At 47.4% G+C, this 15,793-nt stretch overlaps 1 protein-coding gene and 1 long non-coding RNA gene across 3 annotated transcripts in view; one reads left to right on the forward strand and one right to left on the reverse strand.

Annotated features, from left to right (window-relative positions):
* CCSER1 (coiled-coil serine rich protein 1) overlaps positions 1 to 15,793 on the forward strand; it is a 1,308,521-nt gene that overhangs the window by 181,716 nt on the left and 1,111,012 nt on the right. The window lies entirely within an intron of this gene.
* Positions 1,211 to 6,175, reverse strand: LOC141109623 (uncharacterized). The gene is made up of 2 exons (XR_012236181.1): positions 5,931 to 6,175; positions 1,211 to 2,255 (listed from the first exon to the last, which is right to left on the reverse strand). It is a non-coding gene; the product is annotated as an uncharacterized lncRNA (long non-coding RNA).

Consider the following 15,793-nt stretch of genomic DNA (forward strand, 5'->3'; position numbering starts at 1 on the left):
AGCTAAGCACACCCTCTGCATGCATTAGTTAAAGCGGTTGTTTACCCCCCTTTCACATTTTTACCTACAGGTAAGCCTATAATAAGGCTTACCTGCAGGTAAAATGAATATCTCCCGCCGTTGCTGATGTCAGCGGCGCAAGCGCTCTGAAGGTCCGGCTGATGCTGCTGGAAAATCAGAGCTTCTTGCTGGAAAGAAGACTCCCGCGTGCTTGCATGGGAGTGATGTAATCGCGGCTCAGGCCGCGCACAGTGCCGGAGCCAGGAACCTGGAATAAACGCAGAGGGAACATGTCAGCTCCCTCAGGGGTGACCGGGAGGCGGTACAGGGGCTTCGTTCTAAGTTAAGTATTTCATAATGAGCTAGTATGCGGTGCATACTAGCTCATTATGCCTTTGCCTTACAGGTTTTTGTTTTTTTTGTGGGCATACAACCGCTTTAAGGGCATATAGATTTGAGGAGGTAAATGCTAGACAAATCATCTGGCCTTACTCAAGATGGCCACAGTCAGAAATGCTAGTGGGGGGGGGGGCAAAATAAATGATAGAGAGATGGATGGATGGGGTAGTTTGCTTTAAATAGCTTAGCTAGTGTGTGACTCACACCCTCTCCTTATTTTAGCATTTATTTTAAAATGAAATGGTCAACATGGGATCACTTTATTACATGCTAATGACGGCAAAGGGTAGCCACTAGCCAACTTAACTGCTCCAAACAGAAGGTTAGCCAGTCTTCTAAGTGGATGTAGTAGATAGCCAATGTATCTGTTACCACAGAGAGAAGGTAAGTGTAATATAACCCACTCTTTGTTCCCATACCTCCTCCTGGACAACAGAGATGCTGAATATCCCAGTGCCATGTGCTGGTGATTTAGAAGAAGATCCATATTGTTTTTGCGCTCCCTCATCTAAAAATGCAAAAGTCAGATGCTGAGGGGCCTATGAGCTAGTACATACAGTACATTGCAGTTTCCTACATGCATACCGACCTTATTGCTATAAGGCTAAAGCAAAACTTATTCCTGGTGTGAAAAATCTGTATCTTTTTCAAGGAAAACATTGTAAACTTGTGGACTGTTCTCCCTGAATCAACTTGCAGATTGGCCATGACCAGTGTAGGAACTAATATCCCCAACTTCCACTACCCACTCTTTATTTACTACTCCCCTTTCCCTTTCTTATCTATAATGATTAGATAACGCACACAGGAGTTGTTTTGGAGTAAAACCGGCCATAGCAGCCTCCTTTATTATAAAATATAAAACCAACTTTTAAATAACTTTAAATAACTCTTTTAATGAACATTTTGTACAACTATGTATAACTTTTAACTGACAGTTCTTACACCTCCCAATCTTTGGTCTTCTGATGGCACTCTTAACTTCATCTCCTCCATTTTAACAACTTCACCAAACACCATACACTGCGGTACATAATTTTTACCATACCAGGCCACCAGCCGTATTTAAAAACAGCTCGGTGACAACACCCTTCCCGCAGTGTAACATCTGTCTTCCAGCCTCGCCTTCCGCTGTAAGAACAGAACACACCAGAGGGGCCCAGAATACTGAAAGCCCCCCACCATTTACCATCACCTCTTTGCATTTTACCACCATCAGAGACCAAAGATGCCGCCACAGCCCGCAAGGATGACCCCTTAGCCTTAAGGGCACCTCCACACCCGCAATGCCCTCTCAATGCCATCTTGAAGCCCGAGAGCCCAAAGATCAATGCCTACTGCGGTAAGGTGCACCCCATCTCCCCTTAGGTACATCCCCACATTAACCTCCAACTCCGTGTGCCTCACCACCAATCCCCCATTATTAACCACAAACTTTCCAATTGCCTTGTTTACTTTAATTCTCGCTTTGTTGATCCTAGGTACCGATCTAGCCATGCGCCATGACGTCCTTGCCACTATGTCAGACCAAACTATGATCATGCCCGGGAAGGCCACCCGAAGTGCCAAAAAATCACACTTGACGGCCGACACCAGTTCCCTGGTAGATCGGACCCCCAGATCATTCCCTCCTGCATGTATCACTAAAACATCCGGGGGTCTATCGAGTCGAGTGTATCGTTCAAATTCCTGAACCACTCTACCCCACCCCATGCCTGGAAAGCCCAACCAGCGAATACATGCCTCCCTCCTGGAAATCCCCAGTTGCCTGCCTTCTGGTCTGACGTCCCCCCTTTTTGCACCCCAGAAAACATAGGAGTGCCCCAAGATCCAAACGAGGCGTGGTTGACCCCCATCTGCAAAGACATAACACAACAAAAGACAAATTGAAACATGTGAACTTCCCCTACCCCTGTCCTCAAATGCATGTAATCATAAAATATCTATGTATATTATTTTTTTTTTTTTTTTTTATATCGCATCTGATGACAATTGAGGGCGCACATAAGACTGGAACCTCCTGGATTCCCACCTCCCTATCCTCTTGATTGCTGCCTCATCCAACCCACACCTGGCAGCTTCAGTAGCCGCCCCGATACGGAAGGAGTGTGAGGCGAATTGCCTACTATCCAACCCTGCAGCCCCAATGCATTTTCTAAACACTGCAATGAATTGAAACCTAGATAAGAAAGTTCTATCTTCATGCACAAACAACGGCCCTTCCCCGACCGGGCGAATTAGCAGAAATTCCTCAACTACTTGAACCGGGCAAATTCCCGACCCTGGTAACCTGAACAGTTGCACTTTTACCCCTTTTCCGGCTTGGTCTGTTTTTGACCTGCCCAGTTTCAGCAACACCCTATCCCGTTTTACTTCCACATCCTGCATCTTCAAACCCCCTGCTACTTGTTTTGCTGGACTCACCAACTCGCCAACCCGAAATGCTCCAAAAAACGCGATAGAAAAAACCGCCTTAAACAAAATCACTTCATAACCCGACTTACATATCCCACCTAACTTATTACACAATACCTGTAATAATGAAAAAGATACCGGCCTCCTCGAATCCTTTTTCGCATGGCTCTTCCTATAACCTTTTAAGGCCTGTTTTACCCAGAAATCCTTGGTAAAATCAGTCAGGCCCTGTAACTTGAATAGAAAGGCCAACCCCGCCAATTTCCGCTCAATTGCGGACACTGAACCACCCCCTTCCATGTGTCGTGACACAAAATACACTACCAACAACCTCAAATCCTGTTCTCCCAGCCCGGCGTCCGCCAGCCGTGTAAACGTGGCCCATTCCGACCATACTTTTTCATATGCCGCCCATGTCGACCCACTCACCGATTTCCTGATCCATCCTGCGGCGATTCCAATACCGTCTCCCAAAGCCACCCCGGACAAGGAATCCCCTCTGTTTCCGCGGCGGGCGCCAGCTCCCTGAATCTGTTCCACTGGAACCGAGACAAGGAATCAGCCAAAGTATTATCTACGCCCGGGATATGCACAGCATATAGAAAAACATTAATTTGTAAGCACCTCAACACCAGGTGACGCAACAATCGTATTACCGGCGGGGATGATGCCGATAGCCGATTGATGACCTGAACTACCCCCATATTGTCACAATTTAAACGTATTTTCAAGTTCCGCCATCTCTCCCCCCACAATTCTACTGCTAATACCACCGGGAATAATTCCAAAAGCACCAGATTCCGAGTAAATCCCGACTCTACCCAAAAATCAGGCCATGCCTCCGCACTCCACTGCCCTTGGAAAAAAGCCCCATACCCCGTAGATCCCGCGGCGTCCGTCACCAAATCCATGTCACAGTTACTTACCGGTCCTTCCATCCACACTGAGCGCCCGTTGTAGCTTTCCAGGAACGTGTGCCACACCTTCAAGTCCTCCCTATGTTCCCTGGTAAGCCTGATAAAGTGAGTCGGAGACTGTATCCCCGCTGTGGCAGCTGACAACCGGCGGCAAAAAACTCTACCCATTGGAATAATGCGACACGCAAAATTCAACTTACCTAAAAGGGATTGTAATTGCCGCAGCTGCACTTTCCTCTGTCCCATCAAATCCCTGACATCCCTTTTTAACCCGTCCACCTTATCCCCTGGCAACCTGCACTCCATGTCTCTGGTATCTATTTCGATGCCCAAAAAACTCAACACTGTCGTCGGGCCCTCTGTTTTATCCGCTGCTAATGGTACCCCAAACTTACCTGCAATGTGTTCCAAGGTTGCCAACAGAATCGCACACCCCTTGGACTCACGAGGCCCCACGCAGAGAAAGTCATCCAGATAATGAATCACAGAATCCATCCCTGACACATCCCTAATCACCCATTCAAGAAATGAGCTAAACAGCTCAAACTTGGCGCAAGATATCGAGCAACCCATTGGCAGGCACTGATCGACGTAAAACTCCCCCTGCCAACAGCAACCCAACAGCCAAAAGCTGTCCGGATGTACTGGAAGCAAACGGAATGCCGCCTCAATGTCTGCTTTTGCCATGAGTGCCCCCTGACCGTAATGTCTCACCCATCCCACCGCTGCATCGAACGATGTGTACGACACTGAACAATCTTCAGGATTGATACCATCATTCACAGACGCCCCTTTTGGAAACGAAAGGTGGTGAATAAGGCGAAATCTGTTTGGTTCCTTTTTAGGCACCACTCCCAACGGTGACACTACTAAATTCTGTAACGGCTTAGTTGCGAAAGGCCCACTCATTCGCCCCAACGCAACCTCCTTGGCCAGTTTTTCCGAAACCACCCCAGGATTCTGCAGTGCAGACCGCAAGTTCTTGGCCATCGGAGGTATAGCTGTCAGAGAACATGGAATTCTGAAACCCACTGAAAAACCCTCCCCCAACTCCCTCGCTGCCTCTCTGTCCGGGTACCTATTTAAAAAAGGCCGCATCCTTACCTCCTTCACTGGCGTTATCCCTCTTCTGAGCAGGTTCCCCTGTCTTCTTTCCTCTTTTGAAGCAGCGTGACAACGCGTGGTTCCCCCCACATCCTGAGCATTCATGTTTAAAACGACAGGATCCCCCAAACTTGCAGGATCCTTCGTTAAACTGCCAACACACCCCAAATTTTTTCCCGGCCGGGAGTCCAGAGGTAGACGATCCCCCGGCCCCCCCATGAAAAGGCTGGTTTGGTGCCCTGGCGGACGACATCAAACGCATCCATAAGCTTATATCCTTATGGTCCCACCTAAGAGCCGGCCTCACCGCCCTGCGTTGCCTAAATTGCTCATCGTATCGAAGCCACGCAGTGCCCCCATACACCCTATGTGCCTCGCCTATGGCATCCATGTAGCAAAACAACGCAGAGCAATGCTCCGGGTTCTTTTCGCCAATTACACTCGCCATAATGGCGAACGCCTGCAACCAATTACTAAAGGTCCTAGGGATCAGACGATACCTTCGCTTCTCCTCATCCTCTTTTTTGGAATCGTCCGGCTTTACCCTATCCAAGTTGAACTTCTCTAACGGTAACAAGGAAAAAATTTCCACATACTCACCTTTTACTATTTTCTCCCGCACTTCTTGTTTTAAGTGTGCTCCCAGCGGGCCTTCATAGCAGACGTACACTTCGCATTTAGCCGCATCCGCTATCCTGACCACATCCTTCCTGACCGCCACTACAGATTCCCCCGTGGCGGTGTTTTCCGCCACCCCGGCGTCTGAGTCGGCGACAGCCTCACCCCTTGTCCCCGTTGTTCCCCCAACACCCGACTGCTCCACCTGCCCTCCAACCCACGGCGCCACTATTGCTGGCGCCGTCTGGTTGGTTGCAAATCGTTGCACCAAATCCCTTAATCCTCCCAACAATTCCTGCAATGTTCCCCCTGTCCCAGCGGCGACAGGCTGAACGCCCGTCCCCCTTAAGCCAGGCGATCCCCCCGCCACGGCCCCTAGAACTCCCCCAGGAGCCATGGTGTCCCCCCCATCACCCCTATCTAACCAATTACCACCATCAACATTGATAACAGAATCCGTTAAAACATGTGACTCACCAGGCTGACTGGGTCTGCTTCCCATCGCCGCTGCACTGGATCCTCCAGAAGGCGCGATGTCCTGGCGCACGTCCTCATCCGAACCCGACAGCTCTCCTTCCGACCGAACTTCCGTGGCTTGGAGCATCGGCGTGAGTAACCTCCCAGGTGAAGCTTGCCTAGGGGCTGTGGATTCCCATCTTGTGGCTGTTCTCCCCCTTTCCTTGCGACCACCTGCTGCTGTGCTCTGCTGTCCCACACTGCTGTCTCCTCTGTTGGCCCCTGGACCTCTCCTACTGTCTTCCACTGGCTCTCTTCCGATCCTGGCTGCATAGGGGCTGCCAGCAGCGTCTGGTAGCTGACCTCCAGCCGTGCCCCTGCTCCTCCCCCGTCGGATCTCCCCCCTAGCAGATGCCTGTGCTGTGGGGGGGACCGTTCTCCTGCTGTCCTGTCTTCTGGGTGGCGAAGCCCGGGCGCCATAACGGCCCGAAGCCCCGCCCCCCGCGCTCCGCCGTTGTGGAGGATTCCGCCCGGTCCCCCCAGGGGTGACGGCGGCCACCCGTTTTGCTGGTGGGGCCGACGGGTCCGTTCCCGGGCTCCTATTAGGGCGAGCTGTTCTGGATGAGGGGCCTGGTGAAAAACGCTCAGGCGGCCTAGACCGCCTGGCGCGTGGCGTCGCTTCCCCCCCCCCGCCGGACCCTCCCGCTTCGTCTAGGAGCAATGGAGCTACCTGAGCCTGTAGCCATTCCTGTCCCCTCGTGGCCGCCGCCGTCCTCAGCCTTGCTAGGATCAAATCAATGTCTGCCATGCTGCTGCAAAAGCTTCTCTCCCCCTGTGTCAACTTCCCCTTTGTCTGTCTCCTCACACTGCTCCTGCTTAAACCCCGCCTATTCCTTTTATATCTCCCCACCCCTAAAGTTAACTTCAATCCCCTCCCTCTTACTTCCTTTCCATTTTTAACCCTCCGTTGTCTCCTGTTCCACCTTGTCATGCCCAGCCCTTCATTACCATTCCATATTTCCATTACCATTCCGGGCTTCCCTGTATGCATGGTTATGTGGGTTAAATGTCTGGGTTGAATCTCGATTCAAATGGATTGGTATGCTTTCCTCTAGAACAATAATCACTTTCCCCTGACTGTACACAGTGAGTACATCCCTAACATTTTTGTAAACATTTCATTATTTCCTTAATGTGACAACACTGAAGAAATGACACTTTGCTACAATGTAAAGTAGTGAGTGTACAGCTTGTATAACAGTGTAAATTTTCTGTCCCCTCAAAATAAACTCAACACACAGCCATTAATGTCTAAACCGCTGGCAACAAAAGTGAGTACACCCCTAAGTAAAAATATCCAAATTGGGCCCAAAGTGTCAATATTTTGTGTGGCCACCATTATTTTCCAGCACTGCCTTAACCCTCTTGGGCATGGAGTTTACCAGAGATTCACAGGTTGCCACTGGTGTCCTCTTCCACTCCTCCATGATGACATCACAGAGCTGGTGGATGTTAGAGATCTTGCTCTCCTCCACCTTCCTTTTGAGGATGCCCCACAGATGCTCAATAGGCTTTAGGTCTGGAGACGTGCTTGGCCAGTCCATCACCTTGGCCAGTCCATCCTACCCTCAGTTTCTTTAGCAAGGCAGTGATCGTCTTGGAGGTGTGTTTGGGGTCGTTATCATGTTGGAATTTTGCACTGCGGCCCAGTCTCTGAAGGGGGGGATCATGCTCTACTTCAGTCTGTCACAGTACATGCTGTGTGCAAATGGGAAAATCCGGACAGCCGCACTCCAGGAAATTATAATCCAAACTTCTTTATTTTAAAATCAGGAACATGTCATACAGTGCATCAAAGGCAGAGTGTACAGACAGGCAGCTTACGCATTTCGCACTATATCAAGTGCTTACTCATAGCTATGAGTAAGCACTTGATATAGTGCAAAATGCGTAAGCTGCCTGTCTGTACACTCTGCCTTTGATGCACTGTATGACATGTTCCTGATTTTAAAATAAAGAAGTTTGGATTATAATTTCCTGGAGTGCGGCTGTCCGGATTTTCCCATTTGCACACAGCCTTTACTAGCATTAGCCAGCACCTGGGGCTCTTTGTTCCTGGAGACCAACAGCCAGGTCATACCTGGACAGATTCACCCTAGTGCGGGGACAACATCCGCTGTCACAGTACATGTTGACATTCATGGTTCCCTCAATGAACTGTAGCTCCCCAGTTCTGGCAGCACTCATGCAGCCCCAGACCATGACACTCCCACCACCATGCTTAACTGTAGGCAAAACACACTTGTCTTTGTATTCCTCACCTGGTTGCCGTTACACACGCTTGACACAATCTTTCAAAGTGACTACACTTTCTTGTGCATCATCTTTAGAAGAGTCTTCCTTATGGAACGACAGCCATGCAGACCAATTTGATGCAGTGTGCGACGTATGGTCTGAGCACTGACAGGCTGTCCCCCCACCCCTTCAACCTCTGTACCAATGCTGGCAACACTCATACGTCTATTTCCCAAAGACAACCTCTGGATGTGATGCTGAGCATGTGCACTCAACTTCTTTGATCGACCATGGCGAGGCCTGTTCTGAGTGGAACCTCAGAAGCTTCCTGGTGACGCACTTACGCTGATTCCCTGCAACGTTGAAATCACATCCTGCCCACTAGCTGCATTCAGATCGAGGCTTGGACCGCACGCCAACTCCTTGTATGCAGAGCGGCCATTGCTGGACAGACTTACTGTCGGTCTGAGGCACATTTACATGTGAGTGAGCAATTTTTAATTGTTATAATAAAAGGTTTATTTAAGGAGTTTGCGCAATGATGGCCATTTTATTGTTTACATGAGTATCACATTGCAGAAATTTGGGGATCCCACTCTGTACCTGATGCAACCGAGATCAAACTGGGTGTTAAAATACACACACATACAGGCACTTACATTTCTGCTTTCTGGTAAGTGGCTTTTTTGGAAGGTGGTGCTACATCATAACACACGATAGCATTTTGGATGCACAGCATGGTGGATATTATAAGAAGAGCACAATTGATGGATTATTATAAGCATATAAACGTCAAATGTTCATTTGTGTTTATTGGATTTGATGATTAATACACTTTTTTGGATTTGAGGAGTAATTTACAAATCACTCAGTATTATTTATTGTAAGCATTTGGGGGTATGGTTGTAAATTACTAGGGTGAGCTAGTTTACACAATTTTGATAATCGTAATTTATTTTGGTTTAGTGACAGTGACACTTTTTTCTTATTGTATTAATGGCTGTGTGTTGAGTTATTTTGAGGGGACAGCAAATTTACACTGTTATACAAGCTGTACACTCACTACTTTACATTGTAGCAAAGTGTCATTTCTTCAGTGTTGTCACATGAAAAGATATAATAAAATATTTACAAAAATGTGAGGGGTGTACTCACTTTTGTGAGATACTGTATGTGGCAGCATGGAGTTGGCCTTTTGCCCACTCGATCACCTGTCCCCCAGCACTGATCCAGTACGCTGACATAAAACCCATCCTGCATTGCATTTGGCAGGCCTTCTTCCCCTCCAAGGCAAGCACTAAATATATGTATTTATTTATTACGGGTACTTACTGCACATTAACCATTTATGACCAAACGAAAGCCTAATTTGTTGTGGAAAAAAAGTATAATTCACTTGGATACACAAAATAGTTGGAAAGAGATGTACAGTTTCATGCCAAGGTTGCAAACCTGATTTCAAGTGCCTTATTTTACCTCCATCATTAAGGGGTTTAATTTTCTGTTTGATTAACCTATTCATATAATGTTATGGCAACACAGTATTAAACAGAATCATCCTGCCAACAGATTTCTAAAATGCAGAGCAAGAACTAATCAGCTTTGGGTGCTTTACCATGCCAGGCTCACTCAGCGCTGTTTTTTTTTTCAGATCTAATTACATTTACATCAAGGAAAAGAACAATGTCAGATCGTTACATTTACAGTATGTGCAAAGGATCTTCAATACAGCTAACAATTGTTAGTCACATTTAACTTGACTTGATCTGTAAAACGCGGTTTGTTCACCTTTAGTTTTAGAACTGAAGAAGCTACTTGAATGAATAGAGAAAAGTTTTTACAATTACAAAAGCCCAGTGGAAGGTGACTAACTACTACTAACAATGCCAGTGGCATATCCTCAACGGTGCAGTATGTGCGGTGCATGAGGGCCCCTTGAGGGGTGCCTACTGTGCCCTCAGACATTGTACAAACATGGGGAAACGCCATTCCATTCTGTGTCTTTGCTGCAGCAAAGGGGAGGAGATCAGTACTAATGCTGGGGGTTGGGTCCCTTTTTCAAGGGGGAGAAAGAATTGAAGCTAATTGGTTCATATGCAGAGCTGCACCAGATTTTGCACGTTCCAGTTTAGAAATCAACCACTATGAGTCCAGGTGGTAAGCTGTGCAGAGGAGGGCTGTACTATGGGATAGAGGTCACTTACTATTGACTTCTAAACTCTGCATCACTTACTTCTGATCTCTGTATTGCTTATTCCTGAACTCTGAACTCTGTGTCATGTACTCCTGACCCCTAGACTCTGGTTCACTTACTCCTGAACTTTGTCTCACTTACCCTTGGCCCCTGAACTCTGACACTTACTATTCACCTCTGAACTCTGCATTACTTACTATTCACAACCTAATTCTGCGTCACTTACTTCTAATGCCGCGTACACACGGTCGGACTTTTCGTCTACAAAAGTCCGACAGCCTGTCCGACAGACTTCCGGCGGACTTTCGGCGGACTTGCAGCAGACTTTCTAACGAACGGACTTGCCTACACACGACCACACAAAAGTCTGACGGATTCGTACGTGATGACGTACACCGGACTAAAATAAGGAAGTTCATAGCCAGTAGCCAATAGCTGCCCTAGCATGGGTTTTTGTCCGTCGGACTAGCACACAGACGAGCGGATTTCGGGGTCCGTCGTAGTTACGACGTAAAGATTTGAAGCATGTTTCAAATCTAAAGTCCGTCGGATTTGAGGCTGAAAAAGTCTGCTGAAAGTCCGGAGAAGCCCACACGCGATCGGATTACCAGCCAGCTTTAGTCCGTCGGCGTCCGTTGGACTTTTGTAGACGAAAAGTCCGACCGTGTGTACGCGGCATAACTCCTGAATGCAACATCACTTACTCCTGACCCTGAACTCCACATCACTTACTACTGACCTCTGTACTCTGCGTCACTTACTTCTGACCCCTGAACTTCACATCACTAACTACTGACCCCTGGAGTCTGCCTCACTTACTTCTGACCCCTGAATTCAACATCACTTACTACTGACCATTGAACTCTGCGTCACTTACTCCTGACCCTGAACTCCACATCACTTACTACTGACCTCTGGACTCTGCGTCACTTACTTTTGACCCCTGAACTCAACATCACTTACTACTGACCATTGAACTCTGCGTCACTTACTCCTGACCCTGAACTCCACATCACTTACTACTGACCTCTGGACTCTGCGTCACTTACTTCTGACCCCTGAACTCAACATCACTAACTACTGACCTCTGTACTCTGCGTCACTTACTTCTGACCCCTGAACTCCACATCACTTACTACTGACCCCTGGAGTCTGCCTCACTTTCTTCTGACCCCTGAATTCAACATCACTTACTACTGACCATTGAACTCTGCGTCACTTACTCCTGACCCTGAACTCCACATCACTTACTACTGACCTCTGGACTCTGCGTCACTTACTTCTGACCCCTGAACTCAACATCACTTACTACTGACCTCTGTACTCTGCGTCACTTACTTCTGACCCCTGAACTCCACATCACTTACTACTGACCCCTGGAGTCTGCCTCACTTTCTTCTGACCCCTGAATTCAACATCACTTACTACTGATCTTTGGACACTGCGTCTCTTATTTCTGACCCCTGAACTCAACATCATCTACTACTGACCTCTGGAGTCTGCGTCCCTTACTTCTGACCCCTGAACTCAACATCACTTATTTCTGACCTCTGGAGTCTGCCTCACTTAATTCTGACCCCTGAATTCAACATCACTTACTACTCACCTCTGGAGTCTGTGTCACTTAATTCTTACCTCTGAACTCAACATTACTTACTACTGACCTCTGGAGTCTGCGTCACTGACTTCTGACCCCTGAACTCAACATTACTTACTACTGACGTCTGGAGTCTTTGTCAATTACTTCTGACCCCTGAACTCAACATCACTTCCTACTGACCTCTGGACTCTGTGTCACCTATTTCTGACCCCTGAACTCAACATCACTTGCTACTGACCTCTGTACTCTGCGTCACTTACTTCTGACCCCTGAAGTCCACATCACTTACTACTGACCCCTGGAGTCTGCCTCACTTACTTCTGACCCCTGAATTCAACATCACTTACTACTGACCTTTGGACACTGCGTCACTTATTTCTGACCCCAGAACTCAACATCATCTACTACTGATCTCTGGAGTCTGCCTCACTTACTTCTGACCCCTGAATTCAACATCACTTTCCACTGACCTCCGGACTCTGCGTCACTTATTTCTGACCCCTGAACTCAACATCACTACTGACCTCTGGAGTCTGCGTCATTTACTTCTGACCCCTGAATTCAACATCACTTACTACTGACCTCTGTACTTTGCGTCACTTATTTCTGACCCCTGAACTCAACATCACTTGCTACTGACCTCTGTACTCTGCGTCACTTACTTCTGACCCCTGAAGTCCACATCACTTACTACTGACCCCTGGAGTCTGCCTCACTTACTTCTGACCCCTGAATTCAACATCACTTACTACTGACCTTTGGACACTGCGTCACTTATTTCTGACCCCAGAACTCAACATCATCTACTACTGACCTCTGGAGTCTGCCTCACTTACTTCTGACCCCTGAATTCAACATCACTTTCCACTGACCTCCGGACTCTGCGTCACTTATTTCTGACCCCTGAACTCAACATCACTACTGACCTCTGGAGTCTGCGTCATTTACTTCTGACCCCTGAATTCAACATCACTTACTACTGACCTCTGTACTTTGCGTCACTTATTTCTGTCCCCTGAACTCCACATCACTTACTACTGACCTCTGGAGTCTGTGTCACTTACTTCTGACCTCTGACCTCAACATTACTTACTACTGACCTCTGGAGTCTGCGTCACTTACTTCTGACCCCTGAACTGAACATTACTTACTACTGACCTCCGGAGTCTGTGTCAATTACTTCTGACCCCTGAACTCAACATCACTTGCTACTGACCTCTGTACTCTGCGTTACTTACTTCTGACCCCTGAACTCCACATCACTTACTACTGACCCCTGGAGTCTGCCTCACTTACTTCTGACCCTGGAATTCAACATCACTTACTACTGACCTTTGGACACTGCGTCACTTATTTCTGACCCCTGAACTCAACATCATCTACTACTGACCCCTGGAGTCTGCCTCACTTACTTCTGACCACTGAATTTAACATCACTTACTACTGACCTCTGGAGTCTGCCTCACTTACTTCTGACCACTGAATTTAACATCACTTACTACTGACCTCTGGACTCTGCATCACTTATTTCTGACCCCTGAACTCAACATCACTACTGACCTCTGGAGTCTGCCTCACTTACTTCTGACCCCTGAACTCAACATCACTTACTACTGACCATTGAACTCTGCGTCACTTACTCCTGACCCTGAACTCCACATCACTTACTACTGACCTCTGGACTCTGCGTCACTTACTTCTGACCCCTGAACTCAACATCACTTACTACTGACCTCTGTACTCTGCGTCACTTACTTCTGATCCCTGAACTCCACATCACTTACTACTGACCCCTGGAGTCTGCCTCACTTTCTTCTGACCCCTGAATTCAACATCACTTACTACTGATCTTTGGACTCTGCATCACTTATTTCTGACCCCTGAACTCAACATCACTACTGACCTCTGGAGTCTGCCTCACTTACTTCTGAGCCCTGAATTCAACATCACTTACTACTGACCTCTGTACTTTGCGTCACTTATTTCTGACCCCTGAACTCAACATCACTTACTACTTTCCATTAAACTCTGCGTCACTTATTTCTGACCCCTGAACTCAACATTACTTACTACTGACCTCCGGAGTCTGCGTCACTTACTTCTGACCCCTGAACTCAACATCACTTCCAACTGACCTCTGGAATCTGCGTCACTTACTTCTGACCCCTGAACTGAGAATTGCTTACCACTGACCTCTGGAGTCTGCGTCACTTACTTCTGACCCCTGAACTCAACATTACTTACTACTGACCTCTGGAGTCTGCGTCACTTATTTCTGACCCCTGAACTCAACATTACTTACTACTGACCTCTGGAGTCTGCGTCACTTATTTCTGACCCCTGAACTCAACATCACTTACTACTGACCTTTGGACACTGCGTCACTTATTTCTGACCCCTGAACTCAACATCATCTACTACTGACCCCTGGAGTCTGCCTCACTTACTTCTGACCACTGAATTTAACATCACTTACTACTGACCTCTGGAGTCTGCCTCACTTACTTCTGACCACTGAATTTAACATCACTTACTACTGACCTCTGGACTCTGCATCACTTATTTCTGACCCCTGAACTCAACATCACTACTGACCTCTGGAGTCTGCCTCACTTACTTCTGAGCCCTGAATTCAACATCACTTACTACTGACCTCTGTACTTTGCGTCACTTATTTCTGACCCCTGAACTCAACATCACTTACTACTTTCCATTAAACTCTGCTTCACTTATTTCTGACCCCTGAACTCAACATTACTTACTACTGACCTCTGGAATCTGCGTCACTTACTTCTGACCCCTGAACTGAGAATTGCTTACCACTGACCTCTGGAGTCTGCGTCACTTACTTCTGACCCCTGAACTCAACATTACTTACTACTGACCTCTGGAGTCTGCGTCACTTATTTCTGACCCCTGAACTCAACATTACTTACTACTGACCTCTGGAGTCTGCGTCACTTATTTCTGACCCCTGAACTCAACATCACTTACTACTGACCTTTGGACACTGCGTCACTTATTTCTGACCCCTGAACTCAACATCATCTACTACTGACCCCTGGAGTCTGCCTCACTTACTTCTGACCACTGAATTTAACATCACTTACTACTGACCTCTGGAGTCTGCCTCACTTACTTCTGACCACTGAATTTAACATCACTTACTACTGACCTCTGGACTCTGCATCACTTATTTCTGACCCCTGAACTCAACATCACTACTGACCTCTGGAGTCTGCCTCACTTACTTCTGAGCCCTGAATTCAACATCACTTACTACTGACCTCTGTACTTTGCGTCACTTATTTCTGACCCCTGAACTCAACATCACTTACTACTTTCCATTAAACTCTGCTTCACTTATTTCTGACCCCTGAACTCAACATTACTTACTACTGACCTCCGGAGTCTGCGTCACTTACTTCTGACCCCTGAACTCAACATCACTTCCAACTGACCTCTGGAATCTGCGTCACTTACTTCTGACCCCTGAACTGAGAATTGCTTACCACTGACCTCTGGAGTCTGCGTCACTTACTTCTGACCCCTGAACTCAACATTACTTACTACTGACCTCTGGAGTCTGCGTCACTTATTTCTGACCCCTGAACTCAACATTACTTACTACTGACCTCTGGAGTCTGCGTCACTTATTTCTGACCCCTGAACTCAACATCACTTACTACTGACCTCTATACTCTGCGTCACTTATTTCTGACCCCTGAACTCAACATCACTTACTACTGACCTCTGTACTCTGCGTCACTTACTTCTGACCCCTGAACTCAACAT

Source organism: Aquarana catesbeiana, linkage group LG01, assembly GCF_042186555.1.
Source record: "Aquarana catesbeiana isolate 2022-GZ linkage group LG01, ASM4218655v1, whole genome shotgun sequence".
Taxonomy (NCBI): Eukaryota; Metazoa; Chordata; class Amphibia; order Anura; family Ranidae; genus Aquarana; species Aquarana catesbeiana.